This window comes from Balaenoptera borealis, assembly GCF_965194805.1.
Source record: "Balaenoptera borealis genome assembly, chromosome: 2".
Taxonomy (NCBI): Eukaryota; Metazoa; Chordata; class Mammalia; order Artiodactyla; family Balaenopteridae; genus Balaenoptera; species Balaenoptera borealis.
Window position 1 is genome coordinate 156,595,947 of NC_138867.1, and position 13,598 is coordinate 156,609,544.

Below are 13,598 nucleotides of genomic sequence, written 5' to 3' on the forward strand. Positions count from 1 at the left end.
AGGCGGAAGTGACAGGAGGATCTTGACCTTCCCCCCTACTCCCACTCACCCAAAGGGAGCCCTCGTCCAGGTGTCCTTTCTTCACTCCCGGAACGGAAGTCTGCACAGCGGCCCAACGCAGACACCTGCAGTCACTCTCTGCCCCTCCCTCTCCCCTGGGCCCCCAAATCCAAACAGCAGCTCCAGGACACCTCCCAGATCCAACACCTCTCTCCAGAACAAACCCAAAGGCTCCCTTAATGGGACCCTGGTCTCTAGTCTTACCCTCTCTAAATTATTGCCCCAGAGTGATGGGCAATGTTTCTTGTGGTCCCAGTAAAACACTCTTGCACAAGAAAGATGCACTTTTGTTCACCTTAAGGCTGTGGTTCTCAGTCTAAGTCAGTTGTAACCCCCAGGTGACATTTGGCAATGTCTGAAGACTTTTTTGGTTGTCACAAGGGGGGGTGGGGGATGATAATGGCATCTAGCAGGTAGAGGAGACCAGAGATGTCGCTAATCATCCTGCAATGCACAGAACAGCCCCGGCAGTGGAGAATTATCCCACCCCAAATGCCAGTGGGGCCCAGGTTGAGAAACTTTGCATTAAGGTGAAGCTGCCCAACGCAGCTTCTGGTGGCCCCTTCTAGGCCTCCCAGGGACCACCACAAAGGCTTGCCCCACCATAGCTTCATTCATCTTTGACCTCTGGCCCTGAGTGTCCTGCCTGTGCTCTTTGCCATGACTTTCAGGCCTGGGCAGGACCACAGATGCCCCAGCCCGCAGCCCCCAGCTCCACTGCTTCAGCTCTAGAGGGTTCCCTGGTAGGCCTTAGAGTGCCTTGGCAGCCCTCCCAGCAGAACCAGGGAGACACAAGACACAGTGACCCTCTGACTATTCAGAGACTGGTTTTTCTCCAAAGAGACTGGAGAGGCGCCTTCACTGGTGCCAAGAGGGAGAGACGGGCAGGGGTCATTCTGCTTTGGAGGAAAAATTATGCCAAACAGCAACAAGGCCCCAATCACTCCTTCTGTCCCCCGAGGCCCCGTGTCACACTTGCTGCCAGGAAGTTTAGCCAAGGTTGGGGCCCCAGATGGCTGGGGTTCAGTGGAGGGAGCTGGGACAAAGATGACCACCGCCTGGCTTCAACACCCTCCCGGCCGTGGCTTCCCTTCAGGCCGAGCACCCCAGCCAAGTGGCCGAACCCTGGCCCTGCTTTCCTGCCTCCATGCCTTTGTTCGCACTGGGCCCTCCCCCTGGAAGGCGTTTCCCCCCGCTAACTCTACACACCCAGGCCCTGCCTATTAGCTGCTGCCCAGGAAGCTTCCTTTATCCCATGGTTAGAACGGATCATGGCGTTTTGAAAGCAAATTTGCTGTTGGTTTCTAGTCCTGAAGTCCTCAAACTTCATCCTTCCTAATGGACAGTGACTTTCCCAAGGGCAGGAGATCACCATTCCTCTCAAAACCCTCAGTGCCTGGCACAGGGCTGAGCCCCAGGAGAGGGACAGCTAGTGCAATAAACAAGCCACCTCAGCCATGATCTCTCCTTCCTCTTTGCCTTCTCACAAGCTGTTCCCTCAGCCTGGAACACCCTTCCCACCACCCACCCCACAGCCATGTCCACACACGAGGCCATCACTCCAATCTGGCTTCACAGAGTCACCTCCTCCAGGAGTCCCCTCCAATCCCCCGGCCCAGGTATGTGCCCTGCCATATGAACCAATAACAGCTGTCATCTTTTTTTCATAGCCTTTGCCATGTTTTTGTAGATGCTCTCCTAACCAGCCTCTACTTAACCAACTCCCTGGATTAAGAGATGCTCTCCACCCCCTCCCTCTGTAAGATACACAGCTGATGTCCAGAGCAAGCTGCCAGGCCCCAGCGCCCTTCATTTTGGGCTGTCTTCCTAACACTCATTCCCTTTCCCTTCATCCTTTCTGGCAGAGCCCATGTGCCTTTATAGAGGTTAAAGATGCCAGTCACCTGCTTTCCTAGCCTCCTTTGCAGCTGGGACATAGGCAAGTGACCAATCCTGGCCAATGGGAGCAGAGCAGAAGTCTGCTGGGGGCTTCTGGGAAAAGCTTCCTCTCCCTCTTCTTTGCTGGGTGCAGTTGTGTCTGCATGAAACTACTGTTGGATGTGGGAGTCATTCTGCACCATGAGGGGAGATGTTACTAATCCTCTGAGGATGGCAGAAAGAAATCTCTGGAAAATACCTGTGACCTGAGGACACTGCTGGGCCACTGAGCAGCTCAGGGACTTCCCTGACTCTGGACCCCTTCCTATATGAGATAATAAATGTTTTTACTGTTTAAGCCAGTGGTTTTCACACTGTGGGTTGTACCCCTTAATAAGGCATGAGAGTATTTTAGTGGGTTTCTCTTTTAATGGGATAGAAAAGAATAGACTAGAAGACATTAGATAGCATCCCACAAAATCAAGGTAAGTAGTGTTTGTTAAAATGTGCTTCTGTTCATACTTTCTGCATGTGTATGTGTGGGTACACTGAGTGACAATGCAAAATGTGTTTTTTACTATGTACTGAAGGATTATTGAAAGAAAAACTTAAAAGCTAGTTTTAGTGAGAGACTCTGTTACTTGCAGCCAAATGCATCTTATCTTGTTCAGCCACTCTTTAGTGTGCCTGTCGACTTCGGCTCACAACTTGAGTTGTTTGTTGAATTGGATGGAGGTGAGAAGAAAACTCCAAACAACTGGAGACAATAACTATAAAATTCTAGAAGGATTATATACCTGTATTAATTCATAATATCTTGCTTCTCATTATGAAGAAAAACATAGAACCCCACCCTGCTAACTCAGACCCCCAAGAAAAGACACTTTCCTACATCAAACTATTGGCAAATGAGCATATATGTATATATTTTTGGTTAAAACAAAATATTGATTGGTTAAAACAAAATGATATAGATATCATTTTTATAATTTCTTATGGTAATCAAGCTTTTTTTTTGTACATGCCCCAGCACAGTACCAAGTACACAGGAAATTCTTTTTTTTTTTTTTTTAAAGGCACAGGCCCCTTTTTTTTTTTTTTTTTAAGATTTATTGATTGATTGATTGATTGATTGATTACTATGTTGGGTCTTCGTTTCTGTGCTAGGGCTTTCTCTAGTTGCGGCGAGTGGGGGCCACTCTTCATCGCGGTGCGCGGGCCTCTCACTATCGCGGCCTCTCTTGTTGCAGAGCACAGGCTCCAGACGCGCAGGCTCAGTAGTTGTGGCTCACGGGCCCAGTTGCTCCGCGGCATGTGGGATCTTCCCAGACCAGGGCTCGAACCCGTGTCCCCTGCATTAGCAGGCAGATTCTCAACCACTGCGCCACCAGGGAAGCCCACACAGGAAATTCTTAATAGATATTGTTTCAATGGATAAATAACTAAACAAATGAACAAACAAACTCATTGCTTTGTTTTGTTAGCTCACTTGATCCCCACAGAAACCTTGTGAGGAATTCCCTGGTGGTCCAGTGGTTAGGTCTCCATGCTTCCACTGCAGGGGGCACGGGTTCAATCTCTGGTCAGGGAACTAAGATCCCACAAGCCATGCAGCACAGCAAAAAAAAAAAGCTTTGTGGGATAGAGAGGGCTTATATATTTTTATCCTAACATTGGTGATGAATTAATTGATGTTCGCAAAAGTTAATTGCCTTAAGTCACACCGCTAGTACCGAGAGCCAAGACAAGCCCCCAGAATTCCTAGCTCATGGGGTTACTCAGCTGCAAGAGGGCTACAGTGTGAGGCCATCACATTACCAAAGAGCCTTCCTTATATTCCACTTCCAGTTCTTTGATTTTGTGATTTATTCAGAATGCTGAAGAGAATTCTTCTGTTTTGTGAGCCCCGTTAACATTTGGAGGGTTATTGGTGAGGTTTTATTAGGGAATTGTTTTTTTAAGTGGGAGCCTACAGCCAGAGGCCAACATTTGTTCTCCCCAAAGGGAGTGTTTCCAATTTTACAATAGCAGTTGATGGGAAAAGATTATTTTTGACAGAAATTCACTTTACAGCTGACTTTGTTGGGTCACATCTATTCAGTCAAGTAAAAGATTCCTGATCCTGAATAGCCAACCAGTTGGTATTAAAAGTTGTTATGTCTTTGGTTTAGCTTTGTCCTTCAACTTCCTTGAGCATTTACTTCTTTTTTTTTTATTCTAGGACACGCATGGTAGCTTATAAAAGAAAACATATAATATAAATATAAAGTCTTCTTATCCATGTGTGTATGCTCAAAAAATGTGGGAAGGGGTGGGCATGAGGGAACCTTCTAGGGTGCGGGGCAAGTTCTCTATCTTGATCTGGGTAGTGGTTTCCCAGTGTACACATGAAAAGGCCATTAAGTCCTTTAAGACCTGTGTACTTTACTGTATATAAGATATACCTAAATAAAAAGTTTTTTAAAAATATGCCTGGCTTTAATTTTATAAAGGGCTAGAACATGGGAAATGGAACTAGCACATTCTAGAGCAAACCAGTTCAAGTCTATAAACAATTATTAAGTGCTTACTATGTACAAGGCACAGTGCTAGACCCTGAATAAGACAGATTACAGTGATGGTGCTAATTATAAATGGTCTTTGACACAAGATGGGTCCTCAAAAAACACTTGTGGAATAAATCACTGAGCTAATTAATTCATAGCTAGCACAGACAGAGGAGTTAATTTAAATAGGAACAGAGATGTACTGTTCCCTGATACTGGAAGGAGGAAGATAAAAAGTGTATGAGTATACTGGCTATTCTCTGGTCCCAGGAGATGATAAATCCGCATGTCAATAGTTGGTCTTATTTCTGGAATATCAGCAGTCAGTCATTTCTGTGGAAAAGATGAACTTGGCACCTGCTATGTTCCACACATCAAGCCTAACAATGGGGACAGCAGTCAGCAAGCTGTTCACTGCAGGACGTGAAGAGAGAGAAATCTGAGGTGGACCCTCTAGAGCATGAGGAAGTTTATTGGATACTTCACCGCGGAAGGGTGAGAGAGAGCAGAAACAAGAACTCAGAGGGCTAAGCGGGAAGCGAAAAGGGCCAGACCACAGTTGCAGATTCCTCTTTTGAAAATTTTGTATGAGAAGCAGAAGGAGATTAGACAGAACCTGGAAAGGGACAACGAAACAAAGATTGTTTTATAATATAGCAGACTTGATTATGTATGTAGACTGGGGAGAAAGAGAAAAGAAAAGAAAGGGGTTGAAGATATTGAGGAGAAGTGAAGCGATGGCTGCTGAATTAAAGTGTTGGATAAAATGGGAGAAGAAAGGAGGGAAGAGCCTTTTGGCAAGGCTTCCGTCACCTCTCAGTGACTGCAACAGACCCTTCAGTGGTCCCCCTGTTCCCACCCTCACCCCTCCTGTCCCTGCTTCCCAAGAAGCTGTGGCAATCTTCCTGAAATATAAATCCAATCATGCAACACTCCCGTTTAAAACGTCCAAAACCTTCTTACTTCATGTTGTATAAAATCCAAACTCCTTGCCATGAGCCCTGTGTTGGATGGGCCCAGCCTCCTTCTCTAAGCTCATCTCTCCATTTCCTCCTTCCCTCGCTGTGAGCCACCACACTGACCTACCCTCAGCTCCTGACATGGGCCTGTCGCCTTTCTGCCTCAAGACCTCGGCACATGCCAGTCACTCATTCTTAAAACCTCCTCTGCCCCACTCATCATATGGCTACCTCATTCTCATCTTTTGGGCCTTAGGATTCTGGTCACCAGTTCTGATGTATGGGAGGGTTTCCCACATCATCAAACAATTCTCAGACACCAGCTAGATGTGGTACAATTCAACTTGATTCTGACAGTATCAACCTGGAGATAGCATCAGATCCCACAGGTTAAGGGCTCAGTCCTACAAAACTGCCCCTCTCCCCTCCACACACACACACACTTCAGATGTCAGTTGCAAGTCCAGGTTGTTACCTGTGCTTCTGACTCACTAGCTAAAGATCGGAGGTTCCCATGACCTGGAGTTTGATTAATTTGCTAGAACAGTTCACTGAGAAGTATATTGCTTACTTAGTGGCTTACTGGTTTATCATAAATGTATAAAACTCAGGAACAGCCAGATGGAAGAGATGCACAGGGCAAGGTGTGGAGAAGAAGCATGGAGATTCTATGCCTTCTCCTATGCCCACAACTCGCCCCACATCTCCGCATGTTCACCAGCCTGGGAGATCTCCAAACCCTGTCCTTCTGGGTTTTTATGGAGGCTTCATTATGCAGGCATGATTGATTAAATCACTTGTCCTTGGTAATAGAACTCGATCTCCATCCTGTCTCCCCTCTCCGGGAGGTGGGGTGAAGGGTTGCAACTCAACGTTCCAACCCCATGGTTTGTTCCTCTGGTGGCCAGTGCCCATTCTTAGGTGACCTAGGGGCATTCCAAAAGCCACCTCATTAACATAACAAAAGATACCTTTATTGTACTTATGACTTAGGAAATTCTAAGGGTCTTAAGAGTTCTGTGCCAAGCATGTGGTCGAAGGCCAAATACATATTTCTTATTACTAATTCCTTGCAGTATTTCATTCTTTTTTTTTAAATTCATTTATTTATTTATTCATTTATTCAGTTTTGGCTGCCTTGGGTCTTCGTTGTTGCGCATGGGTTTTCTCTAGTTGTGGTGAGCAGGGGCTACTCTTCGTTGTGGTGTGCAGGCCTCTCACTGAGGTGGCTTCTCTTACTGCAGAGCACAGGCTCTAGGCGCGTGGGCTTCAGTAGGTGCAGCACGTGGGCTCAGTAGTTGTGGTGCGTGGGCTTCAGTAGGTGCAGCACGTGGACTCAGTAGTTGTGGCGTGTGGGCTCCAGGGCATGTGAGCTTCAATAGTTGTGGCACAAGGGCTCAGTAGTTGTGGCTCACAGGCTCCAGAGTGCAGGCTCCGTAGTTGTGGCGCACGGGCTTAGTTGCTTCATGGCATGTGGGATCTTTCAGACCAGGGATTGAACCCGTGTCCCCTGCATTGGCAGGCAGATTCTTTTTTTTTTTTTAACATCTTTATTGGAGTATAATTGCTTTGCAATTTTGTATTAGTTTCTGCTGTATAACAAAGTGAATCAGCTATGTGTATACATATATCCCCATACCCCCTCCCTCTTGCATCTCCCTCCCACCCTCCCTATCCCACCCCTCTAGGTGGTCACAAAGCACCAAGCTGATCTCCCTGTGCTATGCAGCTGCTTCCCACTAGCTATCTATTTTACATTTGGTAGTGTATATATGTCCATGCCACTCTCACTTCGTCCCAGCTTACCCTTCCCCCTCCCCGTGTCCTCAAGTCCAGAAAGAGAAAAACAAATACCGTATGCTAATGCATATATATGGAATCTAAAAAAAAGAGAAAAAAATGGTTCTGATGAATCTAGGGAAAGGACAGGAATAAAGACGTAAATGTAGAGAATGGACTTGAGGACAGGGGCAGGCAGATTCTTAACCACTGCGCCACCAGGGAAGTCCCAAGATATACTTTAAATAATAAAAATAGATTTAAAGTAAATGGATGGGAAAAGATACATCATGAAAGCACTAACAAAAAATGTTGTGTAACTATACAAATATGTGAATATATAACCAAAGTAATTGTAACTTGAAAGTAAAACTTAAAGATACAGAGGAACATTTCATGACAATAAAAGGGTCAATTAAACAGAAAGACGAAGCAATCCTAAATTTGTGTGAACTTAATAATATAGCTTCAGAATATATGTAGAAAAGTAGACTGAAAAAAGTAAAAAGGGAAAAAAAGAAGTAGAAAAAATAGACAGATCTACAAGTATAGCTGGCGATTTTGACACATTTCTCTGAATAACTGGTATAATAAGTAGACAAAGTCAATTAGGATACAAGGGATTTAAACAACACTATTAACCAACTTGACCTATACTGAACACTATACTCAATGACTGCAGAATACATATAAGTGCACATGGAATACAAAATAAGCACTAAAAAAAAAGTCTCAACTAATATCAGAGGAGTAAAATTATACAGAATATGTCCTCTGACAACAGTGGCATTAAACCAGCAATCAAAACAGAAAGATAACTAAAATATTCCCACTCTCCCTCCTCCACCCCAGTCATTCTCCATCTAGCTGCAGTCGTAACATTTATTACAGCACGATTTTTAAAAGATGTTTCATTTTTTCCCTTCTCCCCACCTAGATAGTAAGCTCTTGAGAGAAAGACCTCATCTACTTGTTTACTGTGGTATCCCCCAGTGCATAAAACACTGTCTGAATCAAGATAGGCTTTCAATAAGTATTTGTTGAATGAATTTAAAGCACTGATGAAGGGGTTAATCTTAAAAAGAACCGGATGTATTGTCCCCTGATACTGGAATAAGGAAGATGAAGATGTGGGAGCATTTTGATCAGGACATTTTTGGTTAGTAGTAAAAGAAACCCAGCTTAAACTGACTTAAGCAGAAAAGGAAGCTTCTGGTTCCCTTAACTAAAAAGACCAGTGGTAGTGTTATCTTCAGGAGTAGCTGGATCTAGGGGCTCCGTGATGACATTTGTTTCCTCTCTCTTCCTTTCTCCATCTCTTAGAGCCATTTTGACTTCAATCTCATGTAGGACTTCTCCTCATGGTGAAAAGATACCCATGAGTAACTCCCAACCTTTATCCTCCTCGCTTAGTCAAACCAGCAGAATGTAAACTTCTCAGTTTGAATCATTCCAACAAAACTCTGAAGTGATTTCTCATTGGACATTCTTTGGTCCTATCTATATCTATTCAAAACCCAATTACCAGGGCCTGGCAGATCGATGCTACTTATTGGATGCCTAAATTCAAAGGGTAGGGTTATTCCCATCCAAACTAGACAGACTGAGCATGGCAAGCGTTCTCCCAAAGGAAATCTGAGATGCTGTCACCAGAAGAATGGGGCACGTATGCCATGCAGGCAAAACCTATAAAGGCCCTCTCTAGGGCAGATGTAACAAATTTATGGATAAAAAATGGAAAGTTGTGAAACATCTCCCCTAACAGCCTCAATGGGCCACTGCGAAGGAGATGGTAAAGGTATGGATGAATCTGTGAAGGGTGTGGGAGATTGAGCTGAACAAAAACAAGACAAAGATTTACAAGCTACAGTGGGCATGGCAATGATGGTACCAGTCTTCACAGTTGTACAGTTCTACTTTCAAGTCACCTGGGGATTAGAGTGGAGAAAGTTGCGAGTAGTACTGTCCCAGAGCTGGGGGTTTGCTTGGTGGGTTGCATGGAGGGGGCAGAGGTACAAAGGATTGAAGATTCTGGAGGGGGAACAAATCAAATAACCAGTCATGAGATCGGACAGAGCGGTGACAGAAGAGGAGTAACAGATGAAGAGAGCATGAAGAGACCTGGGAGGCTCAGTGGGGCACAGAGCAGGCATGAAGTGTGGAGGACCACCTCCACTTTTTTCTGGAGAACCTCCTGCCCACCCCTCCATGTTTAGCCATGTGCATAATGAGTTGTGTATCACATCCAGACTCCATGTGGGCACATGACAAGGCCTGAAGATCATTGTATTTTATTCTCCCACCACAGTGATTGGATCAGGGTGAACACATGACCCAAACTAGGCCAATAAGAGCCATCCCTAGGAATTTTGCTATTAGTCTATTAAGAAATAAGCTTTCCCTTTCTGCCAGGATAGTCAATCAGCCATAATATAAGTCTGCAGTTGCTAGAGGCCTACTCTGCAACATCAGGGGCAAACCTCTTTGAGAACAAAGTCTGTAAAGAGTGAAATGAGCTGAAAGAAAGAAAAAAAGAAATGCCGGATCATATCTTTGGTCATCTGGACTCAGCCATCTCTGGAGTTCCAGATCTATCCTTAGACTTTTCAGTTAAATCAGAGACTTCCTCTTCCAGGTATGATGAAGTAGACCACAGCAGATCTACGCTCCCTCTGAGAACTGGAAAAGTTGGGGGAAAATATCTATTTTTAAAGACTACTTAAAGACACTGGAAATCCACTGAAACAACCAGAACTAGAGGGAACAAGATTCAAAGAGTAAGAATTGTGAAGGGTGAGTTGGATTCTGGAGACACTTTTTCCTTAGGGGCACTTGTTGATTCAGGGTGCAGGGAAAGGAGACGGGAATGCAGGCTTTTCCTGAGCAGAGCTCCCTACTAGGGGACAGAGAAACTGACAGAGCTTTTTTAAGTCTCACAGGTCTGGAGAGACAAACTTGGAGACTAAAGAGGCCAGGATTACTATGAGAAGGAGGGGACAGAGATCTGAGCCTGGCACTAGTTTTCCCCTCAAGATATCTGTGAAATTCTCAAGCTAAACAGAAAGACTTTAGAAACCAGAGTGGAGTTTTTCAGCAATCTTATGACGCTGGAAAGCCAAGGACTGGAATTCAGGCCTAGCCAGGGGGAGGGGTCCCAGTGAGCACAGCAGTCTCTCAACTGGAAATCCTGGAGGACTGTGCCTTGTGAGCAGGAGGAAACCAGAGTTATACGGAGTCTTCCCTAAACTGCAACCTAGCCTCAATTCAGCTCAGTTTGATTAGGTTAAGGTGATTAGTCCCCACACTATCTGCCTAACTGAGGAAAAGGGGAATGAACCTTCCCTGAAGGAAGAAAACATCATCCGGAGACTTACAACTTTTTTAAGCACAATGTCTGATATTTAATCAAAAATTACTAGGTATGTCAACAGACAAGATCACATGACTAAAACAAAGTTCTTAAAAAATAGAAACTATTGTAGGAGCCAATAAATCTCCTTTTTTGTTTAAACCATTTTGAGGTGGATTTCTATCATGCACTATAGAAAGATTCTTAACTAATACACTCAGAGCCCTTCACTGCCCACTCCAGCCCATTAACATCACAGCACCCATGGCAGAACTTATACCACAGTTTTCTCTCCTACTTTATCCAGGTTTGAACTAGAGAGAACACTTCAGACCCAAAGGTCCTGATTTTTCACTAAGACATTATTGGGTTTCCATAACAAAAGTTGTCATATATTTACATTCCCTGTCTTTCAGCAGCAATAGCAATCATGGCTATCAACTTGTGTGGAACTTTCTAGTTTATGAAATGGTTCACATACATTACCAATAGTCAAAGTCACATGGAGTATTTAAGGTAAGTATTAGTTTCTCCATTGATAGATGAGTAATCCTGAGTATGTGGTTATATCTTGGGTGTAGATGAAGAAGCTAAATATTAGGGAGGTTAAATGACTCTCCCAAGGTCACACAGAAGTAAATGGCAGAGTGGTGTATTGGACCCAGGCTTTCTGACTCCACAGACAATGGGTCCAGTAGCCCTGCATTCTAGTCCTGGTTCTAGTGTTCGTTGGCTCTGCAACCTCGAGACAGTTACTTCACCTCTCTGTGCCTCAGCATATTCAACTGCCCTCCAATGCTGTACGTATTGCCCTTGACCTTTCCTGACAGTCTTCAAAATGTATCTAGTCTATATTCCCAACTTTTAGAACAAAAAGATCTTACTGTGAGGTCCCTGGATTCCCATTTAGGTGGATCCATTCACACCATGGAATTATAAATACGTTTTGTGTGATTGTGTGAATGTGCATTTTGTGAGGGCACATCAGAGTTCTATGACTCCAAAAATTTAAGAATCCTGCCTTAGAGCCATGTTGGATGAGCAGCTACACATGACCTGCCTTAACAGGTTTCCTCTTCTCTGGTTGGATTTGCAACTGAACATGAACGTTCAATGCCTAACCCAAGGCAATGATAAACGTCAGAATAACAGACATCAAGGCAAGGCCAATTCAAAGGACAGTTTAGGGTGCGAAATTTTTGTTTCCTTCAATAAAAATAACACTTAGAATGATGGTGCTTCTAGCACTTACAGCTGATACCTCCATTTTGGTTTTGAGCTTCATGAAGAATTCTGTCTTTAAGAAAGGAACAGAAATAATGATACCCCACCGTATGGTTCTAAGAGGTTAAAAGAATTGTTCAGGTTCAACCGTCAGTGCCTGGTCCCTTCTTTTTCTCTCTTCAGAGGCATAACCAGGACTTGGAATTGGGAGTTCCTGAAATTGCGACTGCTGGCCATGTGGGTTCTTTATTCCTCCCTGGGGTGGAATCAGTGCAGTGAGGAGGGGGCAGAGTCCTAAGCACATTTCTTCCCCACACCCCTTTCCTGTCTTCTAAAGCCCAGACTCAACAGGCAGCCACGCAGCTCCTCTCCCTGGACGCCATTCCCAAGGCACAGAGAGATGGCAGAAGTAGCCAAGATCCACAGCATGGTGTTAACAAATCACATTTTCTTAATAGCATACTATCCCCTTAGTCACATGTGTGTTTGTGGGCATGCTGGAGATTACTAACCAAGTGCAGCTGGCCTCAAGCTGACGGCCAGGACACACGTGTGTGAGCGCATGCGCGTGCACACACACACACACACACACACACACACACACACACACACACACACACACACACACACACACGTTTAGAGGATGCCTGCGGCCAATTTCTTGCCTGGCAAACCAGAAATATTTCAGTGGTTTATAAATATGATCCCCATCCATCTTGGGACACTTCTCAGGTTCAAGCCCATCTGGGTCAGGTGCTCATAGGGCTCTGAGTTCCTTTCCGTCCACACCCACACTCCACCCCAGCAAGCCTTCCACATCCCATGATGCACAGCGACCTCCTCAGCACCGAAGAGACACCTAAACTGGACAGTTTCACAGGCTGCCTCAGTCATGCCTTGATTTGTTCTTTTTTTCTCTCATGTTACTGAAATGTTATTTTTTCCACTCATATACCACCACCTCTCACCCCTCCCAAATCAGCCTGTTGGAAAAGATGTTTATTTTGCTTTTCCCTTGGCATAATTTAATATCAGACAAGTGCATCTCTGATGCAGACAGTATATTCCTGGGGCATACACTGGAAATTCTGGTTGATTAGAATTACAAATGTGTCATGCGATCCTGGCCAATTTGGAACTGGCACCCTGCCATCATGTTTATGTCCTTTCGGCCTTGCCAGCGGTTGCTAGTATTGTCGGGAGGGGAGGGGCGCTTTTCTCAGCAATAAGTTAGGATTTCATAAATACTTGGCAGTGCCTTAAAAGAAGCCCGCTCTTTAACCTGAGATAATGTATGTTTTCTTTCTACTTACTTGGAGTAGGTCGTGTTGGGAACCACCCAAGTTCACTTTTAAATCATTTCTCTACATGCCAGACGCAGCTTTTGAAGTCGTCTGCCCCAGCCCACAGGGAAGCCAGAGCCCTGGCCTCTACCAGCGGCCCCACTGTGTGCCCCACCGCCCATAACAGGAAGTGTGTCAGAGCCGGGTGGGCACAGGGCGGGTGGAGCAGGCCCACAGGGCTCGGTTCCACCAAACGGAAAATCCTCTGACGTGTCCTCGGTGTACGCGTCTGGAGCTCCAGCAGGTCAGATGTCACCCTTGCCTCCAAGCCTCAACACCCTTTGTGTCTGCCCTGTTGGCCTTCAGATGTAGCACATGGCAGAACAGCATGCTTTTTCAAAGCGCAGGCCGCAGGAAATCACATTTGAAGTGCCTGGCATGGAGGGTATTTTTATACTGTTCACTTTTTCCCTTTTCGTTTCATCTGTTTTCTGCATTTTTTTCAGTTTGCTTTTTCTCC